This window comes from Chroicocephalus ridibundus, chromosome 4 (genome assembly GCF_963924245.1).
Source record: "Chroicocephalus ridibundus chromosome 4, bChrRid1.1, whole genome shotgun sequence".
NCBI lineage: Eukaryota > Metazoa > Chordata > Aves > Charadriiformes > Laridae > Chroicocephalus > Chroicocephalus ridibundus.
The window spans coordinates 11,654,280-11,675,663 of record NC_086287.1 but is presented as its reverse complement, the minus strand read 5'-3'; the positions used below and the strand labels follow the sequence as shown (position 1 = coordinate 11,675,663).

The 21,384-nt window shown below is 38.6% G+C and overlaps 1 protein-coding gene across 10 annotated transcripts in view; it reads left to right on the top strand.

The window, feature by feature from the left end:
- The first annotated feature begins 631 nt into the window (after positions 1 to 631).
- Positions 632 to 21,384, top strand: part of MICAL2 (microtubule associated monooxygenase, calponin and LIM domain containing 2) — a 162,700-nt gene continuing 141,947 nt past the window's right edge. For 9 of the 10 annotated variants that reach the window (XM_063331407.1, XM_063331406.1, XM_063331405.1 and 6 more), the window contains exon 1: positions 632 to 713. The gene's annotated coding sequence lies outside the window, so the exon portion shown is untranslated. The remainder of the gene's footprint in view (positions 714 to 21,384) is intronic. The other variant, XM_063331398.1, reaches the window with a different exon arrangement.

Here is a 21,384-nt window from a genome sequence, read left to right as displayed (position 1 = left end):
GCTGATGCTGGAAAGTTGTCCAGAATTAAGCTTGCATTGACTATTGACTGATTGTTTATTTCAGGAAAACTGCAAGCTGTGGATAAATTGCCAGTTTCTTTACTCATAGTGTATACAAGTAATGAGATGGGGCCATAAGTTGTTTTTTCCATATGTTATACGCTGTAGTTTAATGCATGCCTCTAATTTGCCATTTGAAATGCTTCTGAATAAACAAATTAAGAGGGAGAGAAAGGAAGGCACTTCAGAGAATCTGAGTAACACCTAATACTTAAAGGAAAGCTACCTGTGTCAAAGAAATATGGCAGAGACCAAGGAGTTAATCTGTTCTGGTGGATCATCCCTACATACTTTTCCCAGCCACCAGCCGAGTTATTTCTCAAATGCCAGCCAAGAACTACTTGCAGCTGGCAAAAATCCACAGTTATCAGTGCAATGCAAAAGGGGTGAGACAGATAAAAAAAAAAGACCAGTGTGGCCCTGTTGATAATGAGGTGTGGGTTCCTGTGCTCTTATCCAGCTTGTAGGGGTAAGAGAATAAATAGTTAACAAAGATAACATTTATACAGTGATTCAGCTCAGTGGTATGTGTGATGATTTCCTAGGTCTCTAGAATCTGTTTTGTGCTGTGGAGTGTATGAAATTCATACAGGACCTGTGGATTTCATATAGGACCTGGTTTCCCTGTGGTTCACGGAAAGACCATTTTAACTGTAAGTAATTCTAAAAACCTCCAAACTAGTTCTTCAGTTATTTTGTGTATGACACATTAGGAACAGAGAGGGGTTGAGAGGTGGGGACAGCACAGATTAAATGACAAAAAACCACAGAAATCCCAAGTACAAATACAGGCTGGGCAGAGAATGGGCGGAGAGCAGACCTGAGGAGAAGGACTTGGAGGTATTGGTGGATAGGAAGTTTAACATGACCCCACAATGTGTGCTCTCAGCCCAGAAAGCCAACCGCATCCTGGACTGCATCAAGAGAAGTGTGGCTGGCAGGTCAAGGGAGGTGATTATGCCCCCCTACTCCCCTCTGGTGAGACCACACCTGGAGTACTGTGTCCAGCTCTGGGGTCCCCAAAGTAAGAAGAACATGGACCTGTTGGAACAAGTCCAGAGGAGGGCCATGAAGATGATCAGAGGGCTGGAGCACCTCTCCTATGAAGACAGGCTGAGAGATGGGGTTGTTGAGCCTGGAGAAGAGAAGGCTCCAGGGAGACCTTATAGTGGCCTTCCAGTACCTAAAGGGGGCCTACAGGAAAGATGGGGAGGGACTCTTTATCAGGGAGTGTAGTGATAGGATGAGGGATAGTGATTTTAAACTGAAAGATGGTAGATTTAGATTGGATATTAGCAAGAAGTTCTTTACTGTAAGGGTGGTGAGGCACTGGCCCAGATTGCCCAGAGAAGTTGTGGATGCCCCATCCCTGGAAGTGTTCAAGGCCAGGCTGGATGGGACTTTGAGTAACCTGGTCTAGTGGGAGGTGTCCCTGCCTATGGCAGGGGGGTTGGAACTAGATGTTCCAACTCTAACCATTCTATGATTCAAAATCTTTCAAAATCATGCTTATGTGTTACTCTTGCAAACAGAAAGTGAGTGGATCTAACAGATCCCCAAAGGTCCCCAAACCTGTGCAACACAGGGTGAAAATAAGGGGTATTTCCAATTCTGAAGTTAACACCTATACTTATAATAGGGCCTCGTAAAGCTCAGCATTTCTTTATCTCCTTATTCTTTGTGGACCCCATTGCATAGGAAATACTGACCAGATTCTTACAGACTGCACACAAAACTGGGCTGCAGAAAAGGATGTTAAACATAGTCAAATCAGCCCTGGCTGAACACATGCAGGAGAAAGTGAGCCATGGAAGATTTAAACTAGGGGTGAATATTGCTTTTCAAAGAACTGGGAGTACCAGATAGGAAAAGCCATGCTTCTTGTGGCTGGTTGATCATCATGGTTAGTTGATCTCTGTAGTTTGTATTAAGAAGTCCTGGAAAATCAGACCATTGAAATTACAAAAAGCAAATGGCAATGCATTCTGGTGCCTTTTTCACTGTAATCGATGACAGTTTAATACACTAAATCTCTTGCTCATCGTGCAGTCTTTTGCGCACCAGATACAGATAAGCACACTCATATACAAAATCAAAGTGTCTGATTTTCAAGCAAACCTGAAATATTTTTTAAAATTGTAACTGAGTTTAACTAATACCAAACGCATAAGGGCCATTGAAAAACTACTCTGTGCCCAAAGTCTTGCAGGTCTGAGTTGCCTAACTGTTAAAGACTGTAGAAGCGCTTATTCCAACTAAGAAGCGGTAGGATCTGTGCTCCATTTAGGCTCCTGAACCCATCTACGTGTGCCAGTATGCGTGTGTTTGTGTGTGTGTATTTGTGCACACAGGCACATGTGCATCTGTTCTTCCTAATGTAAAAAAAAATTATTTGAATCTGTTGCTCCGTGAAGAGAGGATCTCCCCAAGCTGACCCGAACTGCATGTTACTGCTCTGAATTAATATTTATAGCAATTTAACTTCAATCCTATCCAAAACTCGAGAATCTAAAATGTAAATATGAGCTGGTGTTGGTACAGACCTGGCGCACTGGATGAACACTGCTGGGGAGGCCGGCGCCATCCAGGAGTGTCCTATGGAAATATCCCCATCTAGTGGGTGTCTCTGTGCTGAGAACACTCCTCTGGCACACCAGGACACTGCCTGTCCACTGTTTTTAAAGCAGTTGCACATCTGTTGTTTTCCTGAGAGAAAACAGCAAAAGTAGGAACCTCCTATTATCTGTAAAATTATTTCAGGTTTTACATGGGTATTCTAAAAATATATACAATATTTAACATGGTCTTTCAATGATACAACGTTCTGGTTTTCTCACTACAGTGTATACTGAGTCCATTATGCCTAAATAAGAGAAATTATCACTGATGGTTTGTCCAGGAATTTCCTGAATGAGTTTTAAAAGAAATGATAAGCACTGAAAAGTTTTCAGGCTTGACATACATTTCCCAAAGTTAAAGGTACTGCTTATCTCAGAATATATTTTACATAAGAAGAAGGAGTTCAGTGGGATTTCAGAGCTGGTATGTTTGTAAATATTTGTTATTGTCCTCAAAACAAAACATGCAAGCGCAATGTAAAAACACAGTATTATCCTGACTTGAGACATGGCAACAGAATCCTGTATCTACTCTCTCCCCTATCTTTTTGAGGGAATTCTTCTTAGCTGGTGAAAATAAAAGTTTATTCCTAGACCCGCTAAAATTAGTGAGAGTTTTGACATTAATAGAGTTAGGGCTTAGTGATGGATATTTCAGGAAGGAATACAGCACAGCAAAACCTGCAGTACATTCAGTCCTAAAGAAAGCATAGTACTCATGTAATGGTCACCTAATTAATGCTTACTTCTTACTTGTCTTTCTCAGAAAGGATTAGTGGCTGGAATAGTGTAATAGTTATTTAAGGATGGTTGAATAACGTAATGGCATCTAATGAATGATGATATAATGGCATGATGATATTTGTAAGCAAAGATTCAGATTCTCCAGCATCTTATCCAGTCTAGGAATTTCTGTCCTAAATCCAGGCTGCAGGACATTCTGGGATTTGAGGTAGAAATTGAGAAGGGTTTCTGAGAGGAACTATGCCGCACCTCAGGTGACTGGGATTGTAAAAGTCCTCATCTCTCTTGTCGCACTTTTTAATGCTTATCCTATTATTAACATATATAGAACATATATAGTTTTACACACACACACATATGCATGTATATGTATTCCTAAGAATAGGTAAGATCCTTTCTCTGTGAACACATTTATAAGTATGTATTACTTTCTTATTCAGCTGCCTTGTTACATGTATGCATGTTTTTTGTTCTCAGCAAAATTTCCCTCAAAATAGTTTGCATTACAATCTACAAGGTATTGTTTAAAAATGTAGGTTTGAATATGGTGGTTATGAAAGCAGGAGATTAACGTCATCAGCTCACGACAGGCACCGTGAAGACAGGTGCTGTGCATGTTTCTCTGCCTAGCTCTGCCAATGCACATTAATCTTGATCTGCAACATTCCTGCTATTCCAGTCCTGGGCCCCTCTTGTGCCAAATTTTATAGTTTATTTGTTTATAGGTATAGCAATGTTTCCATTGAAGCAGAAGTTATTGTGAATACCTTTTACTCATTTTCAACTTTTGCTTTTTACTCTGCTGGTATGATCTGTCTTGTCCATGGCACCTGTTAGGAAGGGAAGGGCCCAGACATGGGGCTGACTGTCACTGAAGTAGTCCCATGATTTTACATGATCTGAATGTCAAAAGCAAAGAACCCCGAAGTTAATCATCACTTACTATGACTGACTCAGCCTCTCTAATCCTTTTCTATCCTCAGTCCTTGTCACTGTGCCACTTGACCTGCTTCCTCAGGGCTGGACTATGTACATCCACCATGCATTGCACAGGAATCCAGTCTGGGAAGCGGAAATGATTTTTGCAAAGCTTTAGGGGACAACTCTGCTCAGACCAACAGTCGTTGGGGGAAGGGATGATGCCTTTGAGCTCACTTGACATAAAACTTCATATCTCTGGCAGTTACTCACCCTTCCCTTCCTGTGCTTCCAACAGAACTACTTTGTCTTTTAAGTAGAGAAGTATCCAGTTTCAGACAAAATGGATGTTTGTGCATAGGAGTTTTGCCTCCAGGATTGTGAGTAGAGATACAATCTCCTGCCACCACCACACCTATTCTGAATCTACAGGAGGTCATTTTGATTTCCTTTCATGCCATTCATCGTCCCCGGCAAAGGGATAAGGACAGCAGAACCCTGCTGAGCGATTGATATGTTTGTGTTGCTCTCTATTAAGAAGTAATGTTTTTGCATCACTTAGGTTACACACTTCTAGTATATTCTGTTACCCACAATTTAATCCTTTCAGGATTTTTCTGCCAGCAGGTGAAATGGAATGATACGTTTTGCTCCTACTTAGCTCACATTGTGTACTCCTCCTAAGGAGTGATACGTGCCAAGTATTTATGACAACAACAAAGTGCAATTTTGTCGTAGACACCAACTGGACTAGGATGGGCTTTGCAAAAAAGTCCTGTGAGGTGATATCTAGATTTCTAATTTTTCCCTTACTTCCCCTGTGTCGCTGTTAGCTCAGATGCAAGAAACAACCCTGCAGGAAACGACAATGTGCTACAGCAATCTGCCCAAGTGAAACCTTCTTGACACTGGAGCATCTGCCCTGACACACAGTGCTCAGCCGCTTGCCCAGAACATACTGGTATGGCTGAGAGCAATGAGACCAAGCTCCTTCTGCACCGATACTTGCACATGTAGGAGTGAGGAGGCAGGTGAGATGGACAATCCTTTCCATGTGAGACCCTGGTATATATTGTATGAGATCTTGCCAGAGGCACACAACATACAGATGGGCATCTTTCCGTATTTCCAGGATTTCACTTGGCTGCTGCTCGACACAATGAATAAAATTCAGCATAGTCATCCTCTTGTGCAGAAGGTACCAGGTATTTAGACTTTAGCAGCAAGACAAAATAGTGTACAGGACCATAAGCTGCAAGATCACTTTGCCAGTATTTCCAGTTTTAAGCAGTAAAAATCTGTATCTTAGTTCCTTAGAGCATCCAGCTGGTGGTGCCAAATAGTAACTGCAAAGGACATTTTTTCTGTATTTTGAATGCTTGGAATATAAATTGTTCAGATAAAGGCATCTTTACAGTTGTTTCTTAGCCTCTTTTTAACAACTGCCCTCCTCTTTCTCAGTGAACTCAGCAGGTCAGCTTCTGAAAGTAACTGTTGTGTGTTTATGCCTCATACAAAGGGATATAACCCCCTTCAACTCTGATTTACTTCAAAGCTCACTCTGTGCATGGGGTGTAGAAGATGTATATAGATGTATATGGATGATAAGCAGTGGAGGATCAAGCCCAGGATGTTTTGCCTGGAGTAATATATTTACTTCATAAATCATAGTAAACCTTAAGAACACATACACCTGTTTTCTTGGGTGGTGAGTATCTCTGCACCTGGCATTTATATAACTTACATGATCTGATGCCCTGTCCAGGATCTTTAACACATTTATTACGGCTGTTGATGAGTCAGCTTGTGACCTTCTTTTTCCGTAAGATTCAGTAGTTAAAAGTATTTAGCTTGGAAGAAGATACCTGTTTTCAAATTTAAAAAGGGGGGCAAGGGGGAAGTGGTAAAGGAACACCGTGTTATGTTTCATTGGCCTAACAGTGACCTATAAAATGTGCTGGTGAGAACAGAAAATGTAAGGCACCAATGACTGCAGCCACAGTTTGTTTTCATTCTTTTTGATATTTGATTATAAAGGTTAAAGCAGGGGAAAGGGAGTGCTAACCTGAAGTGCTAGCTTTCCTATGGCTCCCAGCCACGTAAGTCGGTGCTGATTTGAAAGGGTCAGGTTCTTTGCTAGCAGGCGGGAGGCAATGAGGAATAAACCCCAGGAAAACCAGTTTTTACAACAGGGTCACAGATATGGTTATTCTAGGAAGTGTTTTGCCCTGGTCTGGAGGGTACCCTCTGTCCACATGGGCCTCCTGCTTCCCGCTGAAAGATTGCAACAGACTGCTGCTTGCACAAGCCGTGGGTTTTGCTGAGATAGGCTGAGCAGATGGCAGAGTGCGAGTATGACCAGTCAGGGCGGGGAAAGTAGCAGAAAGGTGAGTCAGGCAGAGAGAGGCACGCGGAGAATGGCACGAATCATGCTTCCTTCACTTGGGCTCCAGAACTGGTGGACTCATGACCAATGCAATTCATCCAAGGCACTGTGACAGTTGTTTTCCAGAGCATAATACTCAGATCTTCGGTCACTAAAAGAGAGCAAGTAAACGTTCTGTGCTCTAGTGAACACTGAGAAGGACCTGGCTCCAGAGGCATCTGCTTAAGATTTCTACTCTTCCACATTTCCACTTATCAAAATAATTCCTTCATTTGGGATGAAGGCACTTCAATATGCATGTTGATGGCAAAATCATGGTATGAGAAGGAATATTAATTATATTGTCAAGAAAAATTTTATACATGATCTCAGGTACAGTAAAATCAGTGTGATAGATTTGTTCAGCTTTTTATAAATACACTGTGCAGTAGAAATATTAGAGGAACACCTCCCTCTGTTCTGTGACCTTGTGTCCAACAAGTATGACTTTGTCTGTGTTGTTTTGCTCTGCTAAAGTATACCTCATGAAATCTCCTGAAGTATTCCCCTTGCAACCATGGAGGCTAATGATTTACTCAGACTCATTAAGAAAATTAAATCCTCTTCAAAGAATTATATCCAATCATTCTGCAAATGTTTTGAAACACAACTGCACTCTGCCCCCAGTTGCTCTTGTGAAATCCTGCTGTAGTGAATGGAGGCTACGTGTGGGGATGGGGCTGGACTACAGCCCATTTATACTGGCTGGGCAGTTACAGCATACATTTACAGCATTTCTTTGGGGAAATGGGGAGCCCATTTAAAATCCCTACAGTGTCAGTTGTTCTTGTCTTCACAGTACTTTGAATCTGTCTTACAAGAATGGCTTGAGATGCAGCAAGAAATACGGGATAAATACTGCTGTCTTTTACATCCATGTAAACAATGAACATGTTTGAACAGAGAGGTTAAAAAAGCAATCCCTGGTTAAGCTCTACTTGCTCACGCCTGGGCTGCGTGACTACGACTAAGTACAGAATGTAGCTGATTGTCCTTATATGTATATACAGTCATTTGCCATTTGATGAAATCAAGAGGATAAATTGTACCATTGATGGAATTTCTCAAGCCATGTACATGCTGCCTTTCCTGCTGGGTGTTTAGTTAAATGAGGTTTTCCCTTTCCTGCAGGCAAGCAAATTGTTTTCTTTTTCCTTTTGATCTCTCAGGTCTCTGTATTTTAGCCTGCCTGTCTTTCACCTTAATTCCTTTTGATAATAGAACCCTTTTATCATGCATGCTAGAATTGTTGGATAGGTCTATTTGACATGCCATGACGAAACTAAATAAGCATCTTTTTAAATGTCATGTATCACTTCATTTTTCCATATGTGTCATCACTAGATTTCACAATATCATGAGTGTCAAGATTTTTGGTTGGTTTTGTTGAGCACCAGCTTCTGGATTTTTTTTCTTAAAATAAACATGAAAATAGCTTACCTATCAAGCTCTTGTGGTTGCAGAAAAGCATTTCATAATCTGCTCAGTTGTATGTGAAAAGCAAATTAAAAGCATATTTATTGTGAAAAAAACTTCTGATTGGGGAGCCTGAGCCATGATTTTAGAATGCTTGGGACTGATGGTATTTCATACACAGCTGTTTGTTGTTCAATCGCAGATAAGCAACAGGACGGGATTTCTGTACTGGAGAATTTTGGATTAGGAATTTAATGACTATTTAGTCACACTTACGGACTGTGCTGTCTTAGGCATATGGTAGTTTTCAACAGATCTAGAAATGTGACCAATAATTTAGCCAATTACTATAAAAAGGCAATCTATTTTTATAGGCTGGTCGGATGATCTCCTGCTTATGAGTTTTTCTAAACCAGGAATATCTGCGCTACTTAATATGTATGGCCTTTAGTTCCTGGGAAACCCCTACATTGAAAATTGTATTTTAAGGAATGACTAGAAAAAATAGAATTTGTAAAACTTTTCTAAGATAAAATTTGTTATTAGATACAGAATTGTAAAAACAATCCAAACTTTCAGCATTTTGTTTGGACAGGTTTTTTTTCTTACCAGGCTTGGTTGTGTGGCTTGGAAGCAGCAACCTATTTTTGTACCCTGACACTTTTATTTTAAACAAATAAATTAGCATCCAAATTGCCTGTCCTAACCTAATTAACAGTGTTTTCTTTAGTAAATAATGGTAGCGTCTCCTTTGACTCCTCAGTCAGAAAGTATAAAAAGAGACTTTAATTAGTACTTGATTTTTTTGTCTAAAATAAATTTTAGAAACTTGTTTAAAATACTGGGAAAAGACCTTTAATCTGCAAGGATTTAAGCACATATGGGATCTTGATGAACTCTAACAAGGTCATTTAGAAATGACAATTCTTTTAGCTTTTCAAGACTTTAAGATTAATGCTTTTAATAAATCACTCTCAAGCAAAGGTTTGTTCAAAACCTTGAATTTTGCAGCAGATATCCTGTAATGATAGAGGGGGACTTTCATTTGTTTATCAGGAGTGAAATCAATATACAAGCACAGAAGATGTATTTAGCTGTGCATTTGATGTGGAAGCTGCTCTGTGATAGCAGGGACATGCTGTTGTAAAATAGTTTGCATTTCATAACCTCAGTTTTACAGGCATCGTATCACTGCAGCCTATAAAAAAAGAGTTGACCCATTTTGCAACTGTTAGAAATGAACTACAACGGATAACAGAAAGTGATAACTTCTAAATAAGCATTCATATCAAATGTTTCTATTAGCACTGGAAGTATTTTTTACATGTGATTTATAAAATAGATGGATTTATTTTATAAATAAAGGACAGATTCTGCACAAAATTAGCTTTTTGGTAACATGCTAAAGATTGTTCCTTTATACATGTAATACTTGCACTGTTCAGTATTTGAATACTTTTAGATAATTTTCAGATAGGCAGGAATTTCTGAATTTACCATTCATACTCTGATCTTGCCCAGTTTTTCTTCCAATAGTACCTGAATCTTAATTGTACACTGATCTACAAACCTAGCAGTAATCACTGTTGGTTTTTTTCTGGTCTTATTTTCTTCATAATGAAAAAGTAAAAAATATATGCTATTAGTGGCATTCATTCTTCATGTATAAACTGAGTAAATGAGATGCCAGGTCCACATAGTTGTTTTCCTCCTCTTTTATTTCCAGAACACTTTTCATTTATCTGAGAGTGTTTATTTCTAAAATATTATATGATTTTATCTCTGTGAGAGATGTGTAAGCAATAGGGCAGAGGTTTTCTAATGACAAACATGAAACTAAACACAGCAGGGCGCTAGCAGATCTCCAGGTAGAAACGCTCATGGAGGATTAGATAATCTTTTTTAATTATCCAATATCAAACCGAGCAGTGACGAAGAAAATACTTCTCACCTGACCCATCTATAGTCTGTCTGATGTTTTAGAACATATTTTGTTTGGACGCCTCTTTTTCTGCTCAGTTTCTTCTTCCCTCTGCAAAACCATACAAAACTTGTTCAAGAAATGCAACTATTTTCCTTCAAATTAAACTTCCAGTGGTTTACACAGAAGGTAAGAGGCCAAATCCACAGCCAAAATTTTTGAGGTGGCAACGGCAGGGTAGCCTAGCTCCAATGAGGGCTATAAACACTCATTGCTTAGCTTTTAAATTAAAGAGTAGCTTCTCTCTTTCGGTTCTATTTCTAATCTTATCTTGGTTGTTGCTGTTACAGGTAAAAGCCTCACAGCATTTGTACTCTGAGGTATCCGGGTAGGTATCCTGTTTGGAGGATGAAGGTTAAAATAAGAAAAGGAGGCTTAGAAAAAGAGGGGGAAAGCATTACAATAGGGATTGGGTCACAGCATAGTGCAGAATATTTGTGTCAGAAGAAAGACTGCTACAACCCAGGTCCCTATCTTTTACAGATGTACTTAGCTTTGCATGATGATTAAAACCCTTTGAAGCTGACAGGACTGAATAGTTGTGGGTGAACTTAAGCTGATATATAAGGCCTCAAATGCTGCATATTCCTAAGAATGAGGATCTACCAGAAGCCACACTAACTTTCTTCTTGTTTCTGTCATATCCTTGATAAATATAACCAAAGCTGGAATTTCTTGAATGTTCCAGTTCTGACCCTGATCTTCCAACATCCCATTTAACGACTCACATGATAAAGTTATTTGTAAATGTTAAATCTTTGCAGGATTATGATCTAAAGGAGTATTAGAGCCTGATCCAACTACTTCAGAGGCCTGCCCTAGATTTTGGTGATCAGCGTATCAGAGCCATACTAAAGGGATTAAGATACTGCCAGAGCTTACTGAAGATACCATTTTCCTAAAAGCACAGTTCAGTAGCTAGTATTGACACATCCAGAGCATGTGATACAACGGTGCACATTATATAGTGTATCTCACCATACTTAGGCTAGCATAACTCTGATGGTTTACAGTGGCTCCAGGAGCCTTCGCTATATTTATGCTTTCATAATCCAAATGCTTAGCAGTGTAAAAATTTCCTCTGTACGGCTATACACAGAGAGATGTATTTACTTATATAACATGCGAGGGTATGTTACGGAGAAACATAAAGTTTTTACTACTGTTTGTCTGAGATGAGTGGGTTACCTGCCGCAGCAACGTGGAGGCGTTAGGTGGGCTGCCATGGCCTTGTCCCAGCAACTCCGCCATGCCCAGAGCTGTCCAGGAGACTAAGCCTTCCTTCAGAGAGGGCAGCACTGCAGAAATAGAATTACACTTTATAGCACTTCTGCAGCTTGTATGTATTAGGCTTTTGTAAAAAGTAAAGGAAGAAAACATTAGAACTCTTTTCCCACTGCTGCTACAGAAATATTCTGGGGTCTTCTCCTTTCCTCCATCCAGTTGTATGCTTTCATTTTACTTCTCTGCCTTCCCTGTGTCAGGAGAGACTTCCCTTTATTTCACAGGTGTGGCAAGCAGGACTGGGGAAATGATATAAGCAGAGATATGGCACTTTTTTCTTTCACCAGCTGGCAGGAGATATAGTCTGTGGAGTACTGCTGAAATGAGAACCAGGTGATTGAAGACTAGGCAAAACCGAAAAAAAACAAAACGGGGTGTCGTTTTTCTGCGTGTGAGAAATCTGCTAATGAACCAAAAAGGCCAGAGGCCCAGGAAAAGTAGACAACATGCTAGACTGGAAGACTTTATGCTTTATGTACACACACAAAAAAAGGTATTCCTTTTTCCCCACTTGGTTTGCAATTTATGTCAGGACTACAGAAATTATGTTATCTTGTCTGATATGACGATAGTCCTGTTACCATGTGTTATATGGCCATTCCATCCAAGCATCTTTGTACCCATCACAAACATGCTTTATTTTTGCTTAAGAACACTGCGGGGGAGGCGGGGCGGAGAAGAAAGCAGTATTATCACTTCTATTTTGTGGTGAAGAAGGTGAAGGTCTATGATGTAGCTATGCCACATGGACATGGAAAATTTGTTGCAGCCAGAATACAAGTTTCCTTGCCAGATCTGAGCACCAAGCTTAAGAATACTTCCTTTCTCATTACATGACATCATCATGAACAAACTGATATTAGATGGAATAAAATCATCATTCTTGCATAATACCTTTCATCTCAGGATTTCAAAGCACTTTACAATCATTAATCTGTACTTCTTAACCCAGTAATCACATGAGTAAGGTCTTCCTCACACAGAAGAAACATTTCTAAATACTTTCACATCCCGTTGAAGACGAGAGAAGACAACAAGTTCACCCAGATGGGAACTGCAATTAAAACTCAGTACATTTTCTCTCCATAAGCATCTTTCTTTCAAATGCAGCTACAGATCCAAAAGTCCAAATAACTACTGAGCTATAGGTGGTTTTGGTGCATTTCTGAAACCTGATGCTGCTTAGTTTAAATTTAGGATCTCCTGCTGACACAGCTCTGTTCTATTGCTTCGTAGAGAAAAAAAAATTCTGTCCTGTCATGCATGTATCACAGCTGTTCTGTTTGTTTGTTTGTTTTACAAATGGCTTTCTTCACAAGCTGGATTTTGTTCAATATGTTACTGATTCTGGCATATTAGTCTGCCATGTTTGGGATAAGAAGAATACTTACCCCCCAGATGACAGTGTTCTCCCACATGAATAAGTGTCGTGACTTCCAATCCACTCGGTCCCTCTGTATAAAGAAAGTATAGGAACAAAATCTATCCATGGGACAAGAATATGGCTTAACTCAGAAAAAGCTTTTAGAATAATAACTGCAAGTTACTGGAAGATTTAAATTCTTCATAAAAGGCAGAACATTTCTGCGACTTTTCAAAGTCAAATGTTATTTGTTGTGCTTTTGTTCTGGTTTTTGTTTAGGGTCATGTTTGTTTGTTCTAGGGTGAATGGGCTTGGGGCCAGTATAAACCTGGACTTACTGTCCGAGAGTCAAGTTCAGCTCTGTGAATGAAATAATTTCTTCTGATTGATCTAACTCTGCCATAGAAATACATGAAATCAGGTTTTCATCCCTTGCATAGCTACCATGTATGATCCAGAGCAGCCTTTCGCTATCTTTTTCTGCTAAGTCTTGGCCATCTTTGTGCTTGTTTCGCATGACCAAAAAGATGCCTGTTTGATGTTATTTATCTTTAGAAGGAGGAGGGTTGGCAACAACTCATTACCAGAAAAAAAGTTGGCACGAAGACCTTCTAAATATAACCACTTACTGAATTTACTGATTTTACTTTTTTCTTTATATGGAATTACTTTTCAGCTACTGTATCATTTCCGATTCAGCCTGTTGTGTTATTTTTGAATCTTCCCATTTGAGAACAGTATTTCAAGCATTTGAACATTTTCTTTTTACCATTTGTAGAAGAGCACTAGGCTTTGACCCTGTCAGCACCCGAGATGTTTTGAAACTTGCCCACACCTTTATTTACTGCGGACTGGATTACTGTGATTCCTGCCAAACTTCCTGCCCAGACACTGCTATTAAAAGGTTTTCTTAGGTCAATATATTGACCTAGCAGAATTTTATAATCTTTTTAAACTTTCAAGTCACGTTGTTTTGTTATTGGTTCTTTGCATTGTGTGATGACGTGTCCCTCTTAAATTCCTACTTTTAATTTATTGCATATAAAGATACGTTTACAGCTTTGATTGTAGTCCAGTATTTCACAGGATATAACTGGGACGGTTAAAGAATTTTTGATCAAGTAGCATTTATACCAAATTGTAGGATACAACAGACTAAGAATAGATGAAGTACCAATATTTAAACTGGGAAAAGGTATGGATCATGAACTTCAGAGTAATTACTCTAAGACTGCTAGAGGCAAAATCAGAGAAAATCTGAGCTGGATCGCAATAAGAAAACAAATAATTGATGGTAACATAATTAATACCAATTGAAATAGTTTTATGGGTTACAGAGCTTGGCAATGGACATTGAATGGGCATTTGTAAGCGTGGCTAATAAACATACCTTTGTTGATCCAATATCAATCATCCTAAGGACATTGGGCATTCTGATTAAAAAAAAACAAACAAAAGAAAGGGATAAATGCAATATTAAATAGCTAGTTAATTGACAGGCTGAGAAAGTGGTTATAACAGAAGATTAGTTAGCTTGAATTATTTCTGGTACTCCCAAGAATTTGTTCTTGCTCTGGTGAAATGCCATGTTTTTATCAGCGTCAACACGGAAAATGCTGATGACTCCAAGTCACTTATAAAACCTGACTTGAATAATTTGATAAGGCATGATCACTTGCATAATACGTGTTTGAATATTAACAGCTAGTGCTTATGGAAGAAGAGTCCAGCAAAGGCTAATTTATTTGTTTAATCCAAGAGTTAGCATTTATCACAGCCCACAAGTAAAGGCAAGGTGACTGTCAGTTCTATAATCCAGCAGAAGAAACACCCTAAATTTGGAGGCAGAAACTAGATACATTCAAGCCACAAATAACCTGCAGCATCAGTTTTTTTATTCTGAGGCAAGCTAGTTCTTGGTGCAATCTTATTTGGTATGCAGAAGCTTCTTTAATACTTGAGCCCTTTTTAATAAAGACTAAAATATTTCTAAAATGGGCACTATAATGCAAGCAGAAAATATATGGTTTAAAATTAACAGCCCATGTTAGATAGGAAGTCAAGTTAAATGATAAAGTTACTCAGATCTTAATCTGTGTATATATCTTCCTTTGAATCCTATTTTCCTTCTGATTATTAGTAACCTCTGCTATCAAGAGTATATTCAACATGTGTTGAAATAGGAGAAGATATGGCCTCATTCCTGTTATTTTCTATTTCCACGTACACATACAACAATTCACACAGAAGTTTATCAGAACCAGTGAAGGTGGTGAATAGTTTTAAAATAAGCCAATACTTTGAGTGCTTTAATGTTCAGTTTCAATAAAAAGTGTGATTTAAGATTATCAACTTACTGTGCATGCCAATGGCATTATTGTCAGCTGAGGTGCTGTGTCTGGGGGAGTAGTAAGTCCTAGCCGACAGGATGTAACTGAGTTTAGAAATCACTTATGTGCTATCTACAGCCTTACCTTTTTGTCATATGTGAGCACTGCCTGAAAAGAGCATTGAAGAATATAGTTATAATTTGTTGTAAGAAATTAAGTTATTTTCTTATCACTCAGATACAAGTCTGATCCTGCACCACTGAAGTCATGGGAAGTGGGATGAAGCTAAATAGGTCTTAGTCTTGTGAATTTTTTGTATGTGCAAAAATGTGCTGATGCTGCATCCCTTCAGGTTAGGGGACAGAGTTCCCTCTGGGGCTAGCGAGACGTTTTCAGGGCCAAGTTAGGGAAGAAGCTTTAGTCTGACTTGTCACTTTGGGAAGTCTTCTCTTCCTCCTGAGCGGCCTATGGTGACAAGTTTCCCAGTTTACTACATAAGAACCTCTGAGTACATGGTGTTGGTCCTTCTTTTGGAACTATTTCTGGTATAATTGATGGATTCTTGCATCTTGAGCGTTTCTTAACCAAAGGCCAACTGATGTATTACACCTTTGTGTTTGTTTTTATTGCTGTATCTGACTGGAGATACATCAATAGCAGTTGTGTGTCTTAATTTGCCTTGTGTTGATAAGTTTGCTTTTGTGACCTCCCTGGAAAGGTACACCTATGGATGGGATGTGACAAAGCTGAACTCTGGCTGGTTTGCTCTTTGCATCCACTTCTGAATTTACCATATCAGAGTATGGGGGAAGGTGGAAAGGAGAAACTAAGCAAGTTACCCTCCACAGAAGAGGGTGAAGGAGTTGTTTAAGAACACAAAGCCTTGGAAGTAATACTGGTGCCCAGTATTAGTTTACTTTTTGTTCTGTACCGTACACATCTTATTTCACTTCATCTAATCTAAAACCTGCATTTGCATAATGAATTTTTTTTAAATAAAAGGTACACTGTTGAACTGTTTAATCATACTTTGGCTGACTTGCATGTATTTTCAGATCCTTATTACCTAATAACTTTAAAGGAGATGGAGTTTGACAAGGTCTCTGTTTAGTTATTTTACCTATGTTTATGTAGGGAGTTTTCTTTTTAATCCGGTTTCCTCCCTCTTTCCCTCTTCTTCCCTTCTTCTTTCCCTCTTTCCCCTCTGTTGCAGAACACAGCCACAGGCATTCAGACTTAGGCAGTTGTCCAAATCTATTTTAAAACAAATTTTTAAATCAAAGCTTCTTGCAGCTATAGGGCGAGGGTCATAAGTACTCTCCCTGGGTCAGCAGGAAAACTTGTGGTGACATTGCAGACCCATCTCTCTTTCCTATTTATTCCAGTAAATACATGCATAGCATAGAGCTATAAAAATGTTCATTTTTCAGGAGAAGTCGAGGTTACCCTGTCCCTTATAGGACCAGTTGAAAGAACTCCGGCTCAGAAAAAAGTGGGAAGGTAGGCATATCTTACCTAAGAACCTTATTTTTTCCCCTGATTAACAGTGAAGACTTAGAAAAGCACGTCTAGATTTTGCAGTGTTGACAAGCAGCTTCATTATTACCATAATAATATCACTTGAAATGTGGAACCTGAAATGCCATTCAGAGATGGGAGAAATCATGACATTTTACAGATACTGAGATACAGAAAGTTTTTGTAAGCGCTGGTTTATTGTTCACACCTTCTGTCAGTTTTCCATACTGAACACACAGTAAGCATGTAGTGATGTAGAAAGGTAGACACTTTGAACAAAACTTTGAGTAGGAATATATGTTCACACATTTGAAGGTGCATTTGTAGCTGAACGCATTCTAGTGTTTTGATTTTTTCCCTGATGTTTCTATGGTAGTTATCCTTGTATGTTTTTCAGCTGCTTTTGAGTCACTTCGCTGTACTGCTGGCTGTGAAAGTGAGAGAACAGCTTCTGCAGATGAAAGGCCAGCAATGATAGCATTGGAATGTGACCTCAGACGTTTATCAGAATGACATTGTCTGTCAGACGATATGGCATTCTTACTTTTCCGACCACTTTTGGCATGGAGTCAGATCAGTTCAGGATGGGGGCATATATTGCCATGCCATCCATGTACCCATAAACGGCATATTAAGACTCTTAATATGAAGTTAGCTTAGTTAATATGAAATAAGTTTCGTTTCAAAAGTCCTCTCTTGTGTGTAGATATTTAACATGTTCCTCTGTCACTTCCAACCTGTTTTAAAAGTCTGCTTGAAAGAAACCACTGGGATTAGAGAAAGACTGGTTATTCTCTCTGAAAAAAAATGGAAATAAATATCAAATGATGATTTTTTTTTGCTGTGGACCATGGGTATTCTGCTTAATAGACCAAGGTCTCATAAACCATAAGTGATTATTCCTTCCTGCCTCAGATTTGGGAAGTATCTGAAACAATAACAGAAAAGAAAAGAAGCTGTTATCTAAAAGATAGATTCTGAATCAATGATGTTACTTGGGTGTAATTTCCATAGCTTCCTGCTCCCTAATTGCAACTGAAAATAATGGAGGCAAGTGTTTGGTGGATAGACTGTGAGGGTGAAAATTATGACTAGAGGTAGAAATATGTCAATTCCATTCTCAGCCTGGCTGTTGACTTGCGCTTTGAGCATTTATTTCCTTAAGCCACGACATCCACAGCTGCGAAACAGGGTAAGATTCAACTCCCCAAAATAAAAACCTGTTCTTTGTAATGCAAAATACTATTACTTCTATGGTACTATTTATAAATTGCTACAGATTTGAGATTTATTTGCAGATTATGTCCCTTGGGATATTCCAGACAGTCAGGAATATTTTGGGAGTTTGTTGGTGCATACAGATTAGGACAACAGATTAGGTGGGGCTGCCTTTAAACTAAGTGGCTGAAATGCCAGAAATTTGGTGCTTTTAAATCTGGACAAAAGAAAATACTTCTACTGCTCTTCTTTTGCTGTGGACTGCGGAAGAAATTCTGTGGCTGTTTCCATGATGAATCATGCAGATAGTAGTTATGCAGCAATTAATGTTTTAGGATGAAACTCCATTCTTAGTTTTAGTTTTTGATAATGCTTCTCCTTGTGAAAGGAGAACGGAGATTGCTTGTGCTCTGTATTCCAGTTCCATCTCTAATTTTTTTTTGCAGACAAATATGCTGGATGATGTTTATGGATGAATATTTAAACAGCATTTATTTTTGTGCATAGAATATGTAACAAGACCTCTGATATTCTAGATATGAGAAATTAGTGAGTTAGTAAATAAGTAAATTGAAAATGGCAATTTTAGCCAGTTATGTCTTTGTGTTTCCAAGATAGTTTTTTTATGCAAGCTAAAAAGATAAAGTATTTCTTCATAGCAATGCCCACCCCAAACCAAAGAAGTGCAGCAGGAGAGTTATCCATGTTTCAAATCTTGATTATAAGCCTGTTTGCTTTTGAAATATAATATTGTGGTAATTACAGACATAGAAAGCATTTCAGAGTGAATGAATGAGCAAAATATTCTTATTCTTATTCTTATTCTTATTCTTATTCTTATTCTTATTCTTATTCTTATTCTTATTCTTATTCTTATTCTTATTCTGCTGAACAAGTGCCTTCCAATGACAAGGTGAACAATTTCTAACATATTCCTTACCTAGAAAAAAAGAATCAATTTAAACAGTATTTTGACTTCTCAGTCAAGTTTTGAGCGTGTTCATTATTTTCTCACTAGTTTTGAATCCTGTATTTGGGAAGTGCCTGGACTGATTGGCTGAGTCATTTTCTGGTGATTAAGTGGTATGTCTGAACAGGAAACATACTGCAAAAGGCTTAAGGGGGTTTATAAATAGAATATGTTCTGAGAGAAAATAATTCTCAGAAAGCAGATTCTATTGATACATGACATGCATAGATGTTGTCTGTTGTACAAGACCAGTATTTTTAATGGAAAATTTTATTCCTTTTAAAAAAAACAACTTTATTACTAAATATTCTTTCTTTACATCTTTATCTTACTCACACGAATGTGTGGGGACTGTAATCACTTTTAAACGTCAAAATAAACTGCCTTGATAGCTGCCCTCTTGTTTTTGGAGCCTGTGCTTTTGATTCCAAGAACACATATTTCTTTCAACTTACCCTTGTTAAACTGACAAAATCCTGATTTACTGTGCACCTCCTATGTGCTTTTTTCTGTGAAACAGTATGTATATGTCATACATCATACATACGGAGGGAGCAAGGAATGGGACACAGAAGCTAGGAATTCCTGCATTAATAGTGCTTCTGCCATTGTTAAATTAATGAGTCACCTTAAACAAGTTTTCCTATAACTTCCCCGGTTTTTCCTAGGACTGTGATTTTTCTTCACTTTGTTCTTCTGGAAAGGTAGGATAACAGCTACTCCCACATTTCAGAACAGTATTTTATCACATGCTGAATACAAAGCATAAGAGGACACTGTATGGTTCCCTTGAAGTCAATTACTTTGTCCACAAAACCAGGAAAAGCATCTTTTTTTTGCCCCTCCAGTTAGCAGTGATCTTAGGATCCCTATCTGGTCATATTACAGTGCAACTTACTGACAAACCGATCATTTGACTGAAAAGAGCAGCTCTGTCACTGTTTAAAGAGGAGGTATATTGTTAACACAGGAAGAAAATATTGTGGACAAGTAATGGAACTAAAATCAAACTTTCCTAATTTATAGCCGGATCCAAAGCTAACCAAAGCCAGTGGGAATCTTTCCACTGACTTCATTAAACTTTGCATATTTGTCCACAGAAGTGCTAGTAATACATCCCAGACAGGCCCTGGGACATGCTCCAACCCCTTGTTCTCAGCTGACCTTCTTTGGCCAGTGTACAGAGCTGCTAGGATGAAAATGGTCCTGTGTACAGTACCAAGGGCAGGCCGAATGGAAACCTGAAAGAAAAAAATGCTGCAGGAAAACCCTCACTAAAAAAGAAAAAGCTAAATATAAATAACAGTAAATGGTAGCAGTATTATGGGTTCTTTTGCCTCCAGGCAAGCACCTACACATTTATAAATAATGACATGCAGACATTAGTTTAGTTTAAGATGCTTATTGATGCTTTGTAGACTAATGTTTTAAGCAAAACAGAAGGCAAGAGTGGGCAAGTTTCCAACATCTGGGTATATTGTGAAATAAAAAAATATATATAAGCTTTCTGCCCATGAGCTCACAGTGAAATGTACGTGTTGGCTAAAATCCTACTACTGTACACTAAAAAAAATAATCCTACTCTATCACTGCCTGGAGTAAATGATAAGAGAAGTGGCAGGGCTCATGAAAGAAACCAGCCATTAAATTCAATTAATTTAAAGACGGAAGTTTTCTTCAAATGCAGAACTTTTTTTTAATAAGGAAGTTTCATCTGTAAAGTTTGACAGTAAGCCATTCTCCAAAGCAGTATCTTAGACAGAGGTTGTATTTTATTGACATTTAATAGGAGTTATCAATGTATATGTAAACTTTTGTTTACTGTCTGACACAAAATACTTGGCTGTGTGGTTGACCGTGAAAAGGGCAGACAGTGATGTCTAGGTCACCAGGAAGTATTGCACTACTGTAAATAGAGAAAGCATTTGAATCCTGTGGGGTTACTTCAAATTTGACTTTTTTTAATACTGAAAACACATTCTAGTCTTTAGCTTATACATTGATAAACAGTATGTTGGTAAATGGGTGATGACAGATGCATATCTTGAAAGAGCAGCATAATTGCTGCTCATTAAGAAATTGCACGGTTGTAATATAGCTAAAAGAAGCACTTCACATGCAGAAAGAAGTGCTTTCAACTCAGGAAGGTTGAATGGCAAAAGAAGACTTTTCAGTTGTGCTGAGTTTCACAGGCCAATCCCATGTATGAATTTTAAATAACCTATGAAGGGCACTTGAAAGAAATGCCAGTTCTCTGAACAACATGGAGCAATCATACAGCAAGCTGGTGGACTAAGTTTCTGCTCAACAGGATTTCCTCTGGGAATGTGGCAGTTGTTAGGTGTCTTTATTTCAGCTGTTGTGAAAGCGCACTTGTGCCCAGGCTTTGTTTTCTCCCAGAGTGCTGCTGTTGCCATTCCAGAGAGTTCAAAGTGGTTTTTGCTCTGTGTGTTCAGGCTCCTCCTTCACCAGCTGAAATCTGATATTTCAAACACTGGGTATGCACGAGCAGGAAGGGTGGAAGGATGCCAACTGCTCT